Here is a 13319-nt window from a genome sequence, read left to right on the forward strand (position 1 = left end):
AATAAGAGTGATTTGAGAAAACCAGGTGTCTCCAATCTTGTGGCTTTACTATCTTTTAGGGTTTTTAGTTATCTGCCAGATCTTTTATATCTACTTGGTTGACAAGGAAGAAGTGAAATTAGCACGCTTACTTCCTACTCATTGTGGCCTACAACTGACACACATCACATCCCACTGTTGAGAACTGGTCACACAGCCTCACCTTGTTGAAAAAGGCCTTGGGTTATTCCCTGACTGGCAGTCACTTCCCAAAAACTCCATTTTGTGGTGGGAGAACACAGAAAAAAAATTATAGGGTTAGAAATTACTTGCTGAGGAAATTTTTAGTGGGAATTCATATATTGATCACAGAGCAGGCATTAGCTGATTTCAATGACTGAGTAGTGAATGGTCCTTCCCTATGGGAAGCAACTTCTTTTTTTGTCTTTTCACTTTTTAATTTTTATTGCTTTAATTTTTATTTAAAGTGTAGTTGATTTACAATGTTCTGTCAATTTCTGCTGTACAGCAAAGTGACCCAGTCATACATATATATATACATCCTTTTCCTCTTATTAACTTCCATTATGTTCTATCCCAAGTAACTGGATATAGTTCCCTGTGATATACAGTAGAGCCCCAATGCTTATTCATTCCAAATGCAATAGTTTGCATCTACTAACCCAAAACTCCCAGTTCCTCCCACTCCCTCCACCTCCCCCTTAGCAACTACAAGTCTGTTCTCTATGTCTGTGACTCTGTTTCTGTTTTATAAATATATTCATTTTTACCATATTTTACATTCCATATTTAGTGGAAGTGATATCACTTCTGATACAAACAATACTTCTCATGATTAAGGCAACAAGCCACTATAACTAGGCTCTAAATTTAGAGTCAAAGTTGTCCTAGACTATAAGTGCTAGGCGTGCCTGCCACTGCTGGAAGGTTGAAGAAACCACAGAAGGCTCAAGATAACAGCTTTAAAACCACAAGCCTCTCTCTCTGTCTTAGTTTTTGTCTTAGTTTTCTGTTGTGTAAAGTGACAGAAAGAGGACATACATCTTCAGATTGTTGTAAAACTCCAAGGGTGTAATTCAAAAAAGATCGTGGAATACATGATCTCGACACCAGAGACTTTCCCAACAAGTATTTGCTCGTTACAAATGATCTCAAAGGGCCTCCCAGCAGTACTGCAATGGTTGGTTCTGATGATGCTATTCTTACTATTAGGCTAGAGTTACAACAATAGCACTGCAGCCAACATTAAAGTCATAACATCTCTCCTCCACAGAGCTTTGCATTTAGGTACTTTGCTCCCATGACAACCTTTCAGAGTGGAAAGGAGACTCACCATTAGCACCCATCTCATAGATGAGAGAACTGAGCCTCATGGAGGCTGAGCAATAATGACCAAGATCACATTATAGCCCAGGGACACCACTCAGCTCTCAAACCCATGTCTTTTAGGTCAGAGTTATACTACCACATCAAATGCAAAATGAGATCTCGTTGAAATAAATGGAACAATTAAGGAGACCTAGTCTTAACCCTTGTTGTTCAGGTGATTTGGGGATGCCTTTGATGGCTTTTCCTTTTTTGTGCCACTGACCTCAGGTCATCTTATCTCCTTCAAGGTTAGTCAATCTAATTGCACTTGGGTTAGAGGGTGGGGGTTGGAGCAGGTAGTGATGGTGTTGGTGACGTCATTTTACAGAGGCCATAATGTAAAAGGTTCCTGGCAGTTGCTCCAAGCAACACAAGTGGGGTCCCAGGAAGGTGGCAGAGGGGACACTTTCCTCCACTCGGACAAAACTGGCCACATCACTGGCCAGCATCACCAACTCTAGTGAGGTGGGAATCCATGTCTAGATTTCTTAAAATTTTCTCTCCTCTATTCAACTGTCCTTTTAACAGCTAACTTTAATAACTAATTTTTAGTGGCTTTATTCTTTCTATTGAGAGCAAAGAAAGAACCATTTCTGGTAGCCTTAGTTTTGCAGTATAAGATCCTTTAAGACAGAGTCTGACTTTGCTTTGGGTCACCCAAGTGCCAGGGAGAGCAAGCTATATAGTAACATGGGTCTTTAGGCAGAGAGCTCCCCAAAGCCCAAAGCAGCTGCTGGCTGTGACAATAAGAGGGTCATTTAGACTCTGTAGGACAGGATACCCTCATCTGTCCAATCAGATGGATGATGTCCAGCCTCTCCAACTTCCCCACTTCCTCGGAAATAATGAGAACTTGGGGCTCAAACAACTAAATAGACAGAAAGAGCTTTGAAAAGCATGACATTCCAAATAAATGTGGCAGGGAGTCACCATTATCTCCCTGCTATTGCCATTATTATTTTGTGGTCAGCTCAGCTTTTCTTAACCCAGAGCAGTTAATGGAATGGCAAGTGCATTGGTTTCCCACTAGGAGGGTGAAGGGGCCAAATAAGGCTCTATTTTTAATCCCATCATAGTGCTCAGGTTTTTTTCCTTCACAACAGCTATGTCTAGTGGGTTTATAAGTATTTTAATTACAGTGGCATTTTATTATACTTACTCCTAACAAAAATCAAGCTAAGGACATCTTTTCCTCATTCTAAAAATGGTGGATTTCCCTAAAAGCTGAGTTAATTTTCACCATCAGCTAGAACAATGCAACCTTTGATCCCATTCATGAGCTTGGTACCTAACTTTAATGAACAATTTTCAGCATAACCAAATAGATTTAAATTGTACTAGCAGAGAGCAAAATAACAAAGCCTTGGTCATCAGGCATTGGTTCCTAAATTGTTCATCAACTGAGATGCTTTTGTTCCTGTGGCTATGAGGAGTTAAGGGAAGAAGAAAATGAGAAATCAATGTAAAGACAGACCAGAAGAGCCAGAGAACAAAGAGAAAAATATTTCACCCCTGACCCTAGTGCATGGCTGATCTGTTGCTTCCTGCAACCTATTAGATAGGCTGGCCCCAGTGTAATCATCAAAAAAACAAGCAAACACCTTGCTCATTAGAAGGAAAAAATAAGTGTTGCAAAATAGGGACTCTAGCTTTTACAGCCATAAAATGTCAAGTCGAAAGGGGTTTTGTAAGCATATAGTCCTAAAAAAGCATTTTACAAAGATTACTAAGGCTCACACAGGTGACATACACATCCAAGGTCACACAAGTGAGCAAGTATTAACATGACCCCTAAGGATATATTAGTCTCCTATTTATTGTAACACGTTACGCAAATTTAGTGACTTTGAGAAATACAAACCTATTATCTTACAGTCTGCAAGTCAAAGGTCTTATGCAGGTCTCACTGGGTTAAAGCAAGGTTTGGTGGTGATGTGTTCTTTCCTGGAGACGGGGGAGGATCCATTTCCTTGCCCTTTCCAGCTTCTAGAAGCTGCCCACATTCCTTAGCTTGTGGCCTCTTCCTCTATTTCCAAAGCCAGCCATGTTTCATCTCTCTGATCTTTATTCTGTAGTCACATCTTGACCACAGCCAGGAAAGGTTCACTGCTTTTAACAACTCATGGGGTAAGAATGGATCCCCTTGAATAATCCAGACTAATCTCCCTATCTCAAGGTCCATAAACTTAATCACATCTGCAAAGTTTCTTTTACCATAGAAGGTAACATGTTCACAGGTTCTAGGTGATTAAGATGGACATCTTCAGGTGGTGGGGGGCATTACATTTCCTATTACAGGAAGGATGAGCTTACAGAGAAAGAAAGTAGTGAGTCAATGGAGAGTTGGGTGGTTGAGCAAGAAAATACTTGTGGATCCCTGCTGCAGCATCTCCAGGAATCTGACTCAAGATAGAGACGTGTGTCAGATGTAAGAGTGTTCACAGGATCAGCCCCTGTCAGGGGAAGGAAAGGAGGTAGAAATGGGCAAAGGGAGGGGTTTCAGGTTTGCCATGAAGCCTCAGCTGACCTCATGGGGATCTCTGATGTGGAATGGCCCTTCAGAGTTGTCATAAGGGCTTGGCCTTTAAACTCTTTTTCCTCTGATTGCAATGACTACAGTCACAGGATATGGGCTACCCCAAGGAGGGATTGTGACCTTGGGCAAGTCAGCTTTTTTCTGATGGGGAAACTCCAGTAACTGGTGGAATTTGTCTTTCATTCCTAAAGGAAAATCTAAGCATACAATCACAGCTTCTACTAGAACACCTATCCCTGAAGAAAAATAAAAATAAAGTTGGCTATGATCTGTTTGGAATGATACCTGATTGACAGATTTCACAAAGTGGTCCTCAACACAGAACTTACAAATCAGAAAGAAAAGACTCATGTGCTTCAAGTAGAATTTAAAGCTAAATAAGACAGGGTCTGGAAGGAGACTCTAACCCTTGACCAATTGCATGAACATGGGAGCCAGAGCAGGGAGTCATATGCAGATAGAAGAATAAGATTTGGTCAGGAAGGGTGCAGACTCCAGAAGCAAGGACAGACAAGCCATGAATTCTGCAGACTCAGATCCAAACCTAGGTCAAAACTCTAAGACTCTGCCCAAAATCAGAGAAATGGACATGGACAGATGCTAAGGGTAGTGGATATTATACTGATATTGGCTTAGAAGAATTCCAACAACTTCTGACAGAGACTGGTGGTCAAAACAGTAGAGTCCAGCATCATTCATGGAAGTGGTTAGAGAATGGGTAAGAAATTCCATTTCAAAAGAACTGAAGAAAGGGCAAGAACCCAGTTACCAGAAAAGAACTCACTGTATTAAACAGGTGTGCTACAGTTTCATGTCATTTGACCCATGAATGTCATTTGGCCCAAGCCCAAGTCTGATTTTGGCACAGAAACAAAAGATGTTCTGGTCATATGAGTAGCAAGGCTTATAAAGATACTGGAATACTGCCTTATGCTCACTTCCAGGGAAGTCATTCCACAGAACATCAGGGCTTAACTTAATGTTCATTATATGGAATGGTATCTGCCAGAATGGTACAAAGACTAGTTTGTCCCCACCCTTGAACCCTGGAGGCCCTCACTCTCTTGAGTCAGTACTGAGCCCAGCACCTGCATCTTGGAAGCTCTGCCTGGTTGTTCAGACAGACCAAGTACTCCCTACCACCTCCATCTGAAAGCAAAACACTCAACACAGAAAACATCACTGCCTTTCTGTAAATCCTTTTCACATGTAAATATCAGCAAGAGCACTAGTAAGAACTCCTTCTCATCCTTAGAAGGCTTCACATTTTACCCAGTACTTTCATCTACATTATTTCTTTTGACTTCACAAAACTAGCTGAGGGAGGGAATTATACACCTTTTAAAGATGAATCAATTGAGATTCAAAGAGTTTGAATGACTTCCTTAACTCACAAAATTAGAGTCTTAAATTTGACCCAGGTTTTATGAATCCAAGTTGCCTCTGAATCATTATCATCATAAGTCCACCCCAGTAGAGGACCTCTGTGTCTCCCAACCATAAAGTTTGGAAGAAAGGAGAGTCAGGAAGTGTATAGAAAGCAGAAAAGTGATGGTAAAACAGTCTGACTTTCACATTTTGTCTCAGCCAGTCCTGAGATTATTCTTTTTAATTCTTTTTAACTTTACCCCTGTGTTTTTCTCTATTCAAAGCATTCTCATACTTTTATCTCATTTGATCAGCTCAGCACCCCATGAGGCAGGCAGAGTGGATCTGACAGATGAGAAATAAAACCCAGAGGTTAGATGACTCACCCAAGAACAGATGGCCATCTGGTGACAGGATTGGAGCTGAAACCCAGATCTTTGGAATGGGGACAAGGTGAAAGAAACAAACCTGCTGAAAGAAGTAGGAAGGAAGCATTTTATTAAAAGTCTATCAATATCATGTGCATTTCACAATATATTCAGTCAAAACATTATGCTGTATACCTTAAACTTATACCATGATATATAAGTGATACATGACAATTATATTTCAAACTAGGGAAAAATTTTAATTCATATGAAAGTTAAAAAAAAAAAAGGCCAAGAAGTAGTTATACTGTAGTGCAGTGGGTTAAGGAGACCCAGCATTGTCACTGTATTGGCTTGAGTCACTGGCCCAGGAATTTCCACATGCCAAAAAAAAGGGAGGGGATAGCCAACAGAATTTTAAGAAAGAATAAAAAGAAGGGCTTACATCACAGACATCAAAACACATAATCAAACAGTGTGATGGAAGTGTAGAGATACACAGACTAATGGAATAAACTAGAAAGTCCAGAAAGAGACCTACACATTTTTGGAAATTTAGTGCATGACAGGGGTGATTAGAAATAAGCAGGCAAAGAATGGACTGTTTGATATTCAATGTCACAAAAATTGGCTCACGGTGTTGGAAAATTAACATTGGAGCTCTATTACATACATAAAATAACACAAAGTATTGCAAGTAAACTCCCATGGATTTAGGTGTAAAAGTTAAAAAAAACTTTTAAATTATTAGAAGAAAATTCATAAAATATTTTCACATCAAATAGGGAAAGGATTTCTTTTTTTTATACTGTTTTACTCTTTTTTTTTTTTTTTTTTGTCTTTTGTCTTTTTTGTTATTGTTGTTGTTGTTGTTGTTGTTGTTGCTATTTCTTGGGCCGCTCCCGCGGCATGTGGAGGTTCCCAGGCTAGGGGTTGAATCGGAGCTGTAGCCACCGGCCTACGCCAGAGCCACAGCAACGCGGGATCCGAGCCGCGTCTGCAACCTACACCACAGCTCACGGCAACGCCGGATCGTTAACCCACTGAGTAAGGGCAGGACCGAACCCGCAACCTCATGGTTCCTAGTCAGATTCGTTAACCACTGCGCCACGACGGGAACTCCTGTTTTACTCTTTTTTAAATTGTTATTTCCCCAATACAATTTATTTTTCTACTGTTCAGCATGGTGACCCAGTTACACATACATATACACATTCTGTTTTCTCACATTATCATGCTTCATCATAAGTGACTAGACATAGATCCCAGTGCCTCACAGCAGGATCTCATTGCTAATCCATTCCAAAGGCAATAAATAGTTAGCATCTATTAACCCCAAGTGCCCCAAACACCCCAATCCCTCCCCCTCACCCTTGGTAGCCATAGGTCTATGCTCCAAGTCCATGATTTTCTTTTCTGTGGAAAGGTTCATTTGTGCCTTATATTGGATTCCAGATATAAGTGATATCATATGGTATTTGTCTTTCTCTTTCTGACTTCATTCACTCAGGATGAGAGTCTCTCGTTCCATCCGTGTTGCTGCAAATGGCATTATTTCATTCTTTTTTATGGCTGAGTAGTATTCCATTGTGTCTATATACCACATCTTCCTAATCCAAGCAACTGTCGATGGACAATTGGGTTGTTTCCATGTCCTGGCTACTGTGAATAGTGCTGCAATGAACAAGTGGGTGCATGTGTCATTTTCAGGGAAAGTTTTGTCTGGATATATGCCCAAGAGTGGGACTGCTGGGTCATTTGGTAGTTCCATGTATAGATTTCTAAGGTATCTCCAAACTGTTCTCTATAGTGGTTGTACCAGCTTACATTCCCACCAACAGTGCAGGAGGGCTCCCTAGGAAAGGATTTCTTAAGATTGAAATAAAGCACAAAAGAGAAAGGTGAATAAATTGGATTACATTAAAATTTAAGATTTCTATAAGACCATGAACACTATGAACAAAGCCTAAAGACAAGTGAGAGTCTTGGAGGAGGAATTTGCAATGCATTTGACCAACAAAGGTTTATATATCTAAAATATATAAGGAAAACACTATAATAAGTAAAAGACAAATAGCCCAATAGAAAGACAGACACAATATAAAAATAGCTCACAGAAATGGAGATCAAAATGACCTATAAAAATATGAAAATATGCTCTATTTCATTAACAATCAGGGCCATGCCAGTTAAAGCAGAAAGATACCATTTCATACCTAGCCAATTGTCCAAAATTAAGTAGCTAAACAGTGCCAAGTTCTTGTGAGAAATGAGGACTGTCATTTTGGAGAGAGTGCAAATTGTTTTAACCCCTTTGGAAAACAAAATAATTTGGAAATACCTTGCTGAAATAAAGATATGTGTCTCCGTGACAACTAGTTTTATGTCTAGATATAAACCTAGAAAAATCTTTTCTATGTGTAATATGACACATAAAAGATGCTTATTATTTTATTGTTTGCAGTATACGAAATTTTAAAATAATCAATGTTCATAGATAGGGCAGTGGAAAAACAACAGACCTTCAGAGCAGTGAGCCTTATGAACTAAACACATAAATCGAGAAGGATGATTTTGGAAAACCCAAGTTGAGTGAAAAGAATCAAATCTTATTAATATAACATTGACATACATGTTTAAAATACACAAAGCAATATTGTCTGTTCCTTGTGGATTTAAACATATGTGCAGTAAAAGCACAAAAACAGCCATTCAAGTACAGGGGGATGGTTTCTTGAAGGAAGGAGAGGAAAATAAGCTCAAGGACAGTACAAAGAGGGTTCAACACAACCTATAATGTTTTATTTCTTTAATAAAAAGAACTAAAATAAATTCAGCAAGATGTTAACATTATAACATTCTGTGCTGTGGATATTGAGTATTTGATGTAGTAAACAATTTAAGAAAGACATAGTTATTCATCTGGTGGAAATGAAAAGGCAGTGGGGAGCGTGAGTCTGCAGGAAACAGAGCTGACAGCTTTGAAAATTATTTTGGCTTTGGGTTTCTGCTCTTGTACTCACATGGAGACACTTCCACACGGCAGCAGTAGGATCACGCAAGAAGCACTGCCAAGCAAGGTAGTCAGGACGCGTAGAGGCTCCCGCCTGCCCAGTTCTGCCAGGGCATCGGAAACAACATTCTGTGGTTAGGAATCAGGCCCAGGAATGACAATGACTTAAATACAACAGAAAAGTATTTCTCCTAACTTAAAAGAATTCAGAGGTAGGAAGTCTGGGGCTAATCTGATGGCTGCACGATATCCCCAAGATGAATGTTCTTTCCATCTTTCTGCTCTGCCATTCCTAGTTACCTGAATTCCATCTTCAAGGACACCTCTTGATCACTCAGCTAAAATCCATCCAGGAGGGAAGCAGGAAGAAGTGGGGATGGGAAGTCCAAAATGATTCTTATTAGTTTTCTGCACCCCTCTAAAATTTTTCTTGAAAGTCCATAGCTTGTATGGACATTGCATTGGCCATCCCTAGCTCAAAGGGAAGGTAGGAAATGTTTTCTTTACTTCAATCAGCAATGTGCCCAGCTAAAAATTTTCTAAGGAAGTACTGTGAAGGAAGAGAGGAAAATGGTAGTTAGTTAACAGCTAGCAGCAATCTCCACAGCCAGCAGTAACTCATTGTGTGCCAATACACAAGAAATTTCCTATTCCAGACATTGCTTTCTTGTCCATGCTACACTGAATTGCAACTTCTCTTTCAGGTTCATCGACTGCTTAGAAACACCTAATTTTTAACTCTCCAACTCACCTCTTCCAAGGAGCCCTCCTGGTTTAGTTAGGCATTCTCCTCTAAGAATACTTTGTCCCATTGTCCATTGTCAAGGGCGTATCTTTCACTTGGAGAATCAAATAGTTTTATTAAGGATGAGCTTTAGACCATCTGGCACAATGACACACAACTTTTTTTTTTCAGAGCTTATTCTTCAAGTGAAAACTTATGTGAAATCCTAAAATAATGGATAAAATGATTAAAACGATGGGGTGGGGTGGAGAAGCCCCAATCTTTTCAGAACATACTCTGAAAAGAAAATATCTTACCCTTATTTTACGAACGGAGGGATTGCTGCTAAAGACAGAGTTGAATCATCCATGGTCATACAGCTCAAAGCAGAAATAATACTAACAGCATTAGCTAACATTCGCTGTCTGTTAAACAATTTGATAATCCAGAGTTACTTAGATAGTTAAGGACAGAGCCAAGATTTGAACCAGACATTCTGACTCCAGAGACAGTGCTTGGAACCATGATCCCATAGTCATTAAATTGCAGAACTTAAATAAGAATTCTAGTCTTCTAACTCCTAGGTCAAAATTCTTGTCTTTGAGTTGCTTTCTACTAATTTCTTAGAGATTTTGGGTGTATCTCCTTAACTTAAATCTTTTCTGTGTCTCGTTTCTATTTTTTTCTAGCACTCACAAGGCATTTGATGGTTTTTGATAAAACAACTGAGCTCAGTGAAAAGAAACCAGCTTCCCCTTCCTTCCATGAGGCTTTATTATTGACTTGGCCCAATAAGATTACTGCTAAGAATTAGGTGGAAACATCAAGCCACATATTTAATCATCTGAATGGAAAGCCATGTTCCCACCAAATTATGTCTCCTTGTAAAGCTAATATCAGCCACTTCCATGCTTCCATCAGACAGTCAAACTACACAGGAGAAATCACACACTCCCAAGGTGTACAGGTGCCACTGTACATTCGTGCCCCTATCCTCTGTTTGCTGTCCTTCCCTGTGTGCACAGTCCCCATCATCAACCTTGCCAAACACCCATACCCACTGCTCTTTGCTCCTCCCTCAATCACCATCATCATCTGCCCACGTAACCAAGCCAAAACCTGGAGTCGTCTTAGACTCCTCGCTCTCCCTCCCCAATACCACTAACATAATCACTAAGGCCTGCTCTTCCTGTTCCCTCCACATCTCTCCTATTTGTCCACTGCCCTCTTGTAGCCTTGGCTTTCATTTGTTTTCAGGCTAACACTCTCTAATCCATGCTTGGTATAAAAGAGGTAGAACTTCTAAAACAGAATTGGATAATGTCAGACACACACACACACATACACACACACACATACACCTTTTCTTGAAGCTTCTCTATGAATTTTGAGATAGAGTCAAAACTCCTAAAATTGAGACCTAGGTCCTTCAATATCTGGCCACTGCTTTCTTTCCAGCTTTACTACATACCCTTGGATTGCATATCCAGCTCTGCTTAAATCCTGGGTTTTCCAAAATGTGTTGTGAGCTCCCTGAGTTGTGGACCTTTGTAGGTGCTGCTTCCTCTATCTGATACCCTCCTTGTCCCCACCACTTTATCAGTATTTGTCAAATGCATGAGTGAGTTTGGTGGGGGGCAAGAAGAAATGAAGGATGGAAGAGTGACAAAACAGTGATAAGTGTGACAAAGAAGAGAACTCACACACATAGAAGGAGGAAGAAATTTTATCAAAGTAAGAAAAAAAATTTCAATTCAAAAGCAGAGATTTAAGAGCATTGTTTCTAAGATCCTAGTGGCATATTTCATTTTATTTTATTCAGTATTTATTTTTTTTAAATATCATCTAGGTTTTTATTTTTTCTTTCAGTTTTTTTTAATATAGTTGATTTTCAATGTTGTGCCAATTTCTGCCCTATAGCATAGTGACCCAGTTATATATATATATATATATATACACATATACATTCTTTTTATCATACTTTTTCCATCATGGTCTATCCCAAGAGATTGAAAATAGTTCCTGTGCTTTACAGTAGGACCTCATAGCTTATCATTCTGAATGTAATAGTTTGTATTTTAAAGCAACCGAAAGGAACCAACTTCACTTGCCTGATCCCCAGTAACCACTAGAGAACGCAAAATGCCACCCAGCCACCTGGTAACCTTCAGAAACAGGTGAGGAGTTGAAGCCTTGAGGATACTTCAGAGGAGCAGTGATTAAAGCTGAGGAAGAGTTTCAGCCCCGAGCCTGGGATTCTGCCGAAGTGCATTTCCACTGGGACTGAGGCCACCTGGCTCTTTCACTGAAGTGAATCATTTCCACTCCTTCCTTCATCCTCTTCACAACACACTGGGAAAGACACACTCATTAAGAACTTGGCTCCAGCTCTTGAAAGATTCCAGTCACTTAGGTATGATGATTCATTGGCTAGGTCAACCAAATTGAGGACTGAACCCATAGCATAATTAATACCTGCCATGCAGCAGCCCAGAGTCCATGGTAAGGACATGCAATGCCTATGACTTGAGACCAAGTGCCACTCTCCCAGGGCCTGGGAAAGCTTTGGGCCATAAGTCTGACCAGCTTGCTGAGATCTGGAAGGCCACCCAAAGACACTTTCTCAGCTGATATGAGCAAAGGCCAGCTAAGTCTCCGTGTGGCAATACCAGTTTCCTGAAGGACAGTGTTTCATGAATTAATGTGATCATTTCCAAACCAGACAGTTGAATCAAGAGGATGAATGAACAAGGCCATTCCAGTCCCCAAGGGCAACCTGATCCCCCATAGCTGCAGCAGACAGAAGCAAACCCAGTTCTTAACATGTATCATTTATTCATGCTCATGACCCTCTATGAGAGGAAAAGGATTACCTTTTCTATGCAAAAATGTTGGAAACTCAGAAAAATTAAGGACATTCTGAAGGTCACCGTGTTAGTGGCACAGCCAGACATAAATCACCACTGAATATCAACACAGCCCATGTCCTCTCCCACACATCCCTTCCTTTCACACATCCAAAGAACATCAGCGTTGTAAATGCTTCACCTAACAGGAGGCAGGAAGGAGGCACCTGGTAGCTGATGATGGAGGTGGAAGGAAAGCTTGGATTTCTTGGCTCCCAGTTCAGCTGTTTCCTCTCCGCTTCTGGAATTCAAGCAGGTATTGATCTGATCACCACGTTCATTCAACAATTAAGTTAACAAATGTGTATTGAGCCCTTTTCAAGGACCAGGCACAGTAGGAGGCCAGTGAGGACACAGCAGCTTGGAAACAGAAAGCAACTCAGTTCCCAAGGAGCCCGCATTCAACTGAAAAGACAAACATACGCATAAATTGTCCAACAGGTTAGGTCAATTATGTCCTATGCAGAATGATAACTCAGAGTGAGTGGGGCAGAGAGCAATGGAGGAAGAGAAAGGGACATTATTTTTAAAAGAATGACCTCTCCATTGACACCCAACTTTGAGCTTCCCCAAAGAATATATATATATACACACACACACACGTGTGTGTGTGTGTGTGTGTGTGTGTGTGTGTGTGTATTCTTTTCCAGATTATTTTCTCATATAGGTAATTACAAAATATTGAATACAGTTCCCTGCACTATGAAGTAGGTCCTTGTTGTTTATCTAATATATAGTGGTGTGTCTCTGTTAACCCCAAACTCCTAATTTTTTCATTCTTAACAAAATGCATTTTAACTTAATCTACATCCTGCTTATAGTCACAGTGTGGAACCAATGAGCATGTGAGACATACGGACAGTAGTCAGGGGGTCCCCAAGGAAGAGGGTGGATTCAGAAGAAAGCCCCATCCCTGGAAAAGTTCTGCCATGGGACTCTCCTCATGAGAAGGGGGGCAGCCACCAGCTGGCTTGCAAAGCAGAACAGATTTTTAGATGGTGGGCCTGTCCCCAGAAAAAGTGACCCACTGACTCAG

General features: G+C 40.3%; 1 protein-coding gene across 1 annotated transcript in view; it reads left to right on the forward strand.

The window, feature by feature from the left end:
- SLC14A2 (solute carrier family 14 member 2) overlaps positions 1-13319 on the forward strand; it is a 486884-nt gene that overhangs the window by 286993 nt on the left and 186572 nt on the right. The gene's annotated exons all lie outside the window — the stretch shown is intronic.

Source organism: Sus scrofa, chromosome 1 (assembly GCF_054392235.1).
Source record: "Sus scrofa isolate SSC_HxYL_T2T_F1_AM1 chromosome 1, Sscrofa_HxYL_maternal_Yorkshire_Landrace_v2.0, whole genome shotgun sequence".
NCBI lineage: Eukaryota > Metazoa > Chordata > Mammalia > Artiodactyla > Suidae > Sus > Sus scrofa.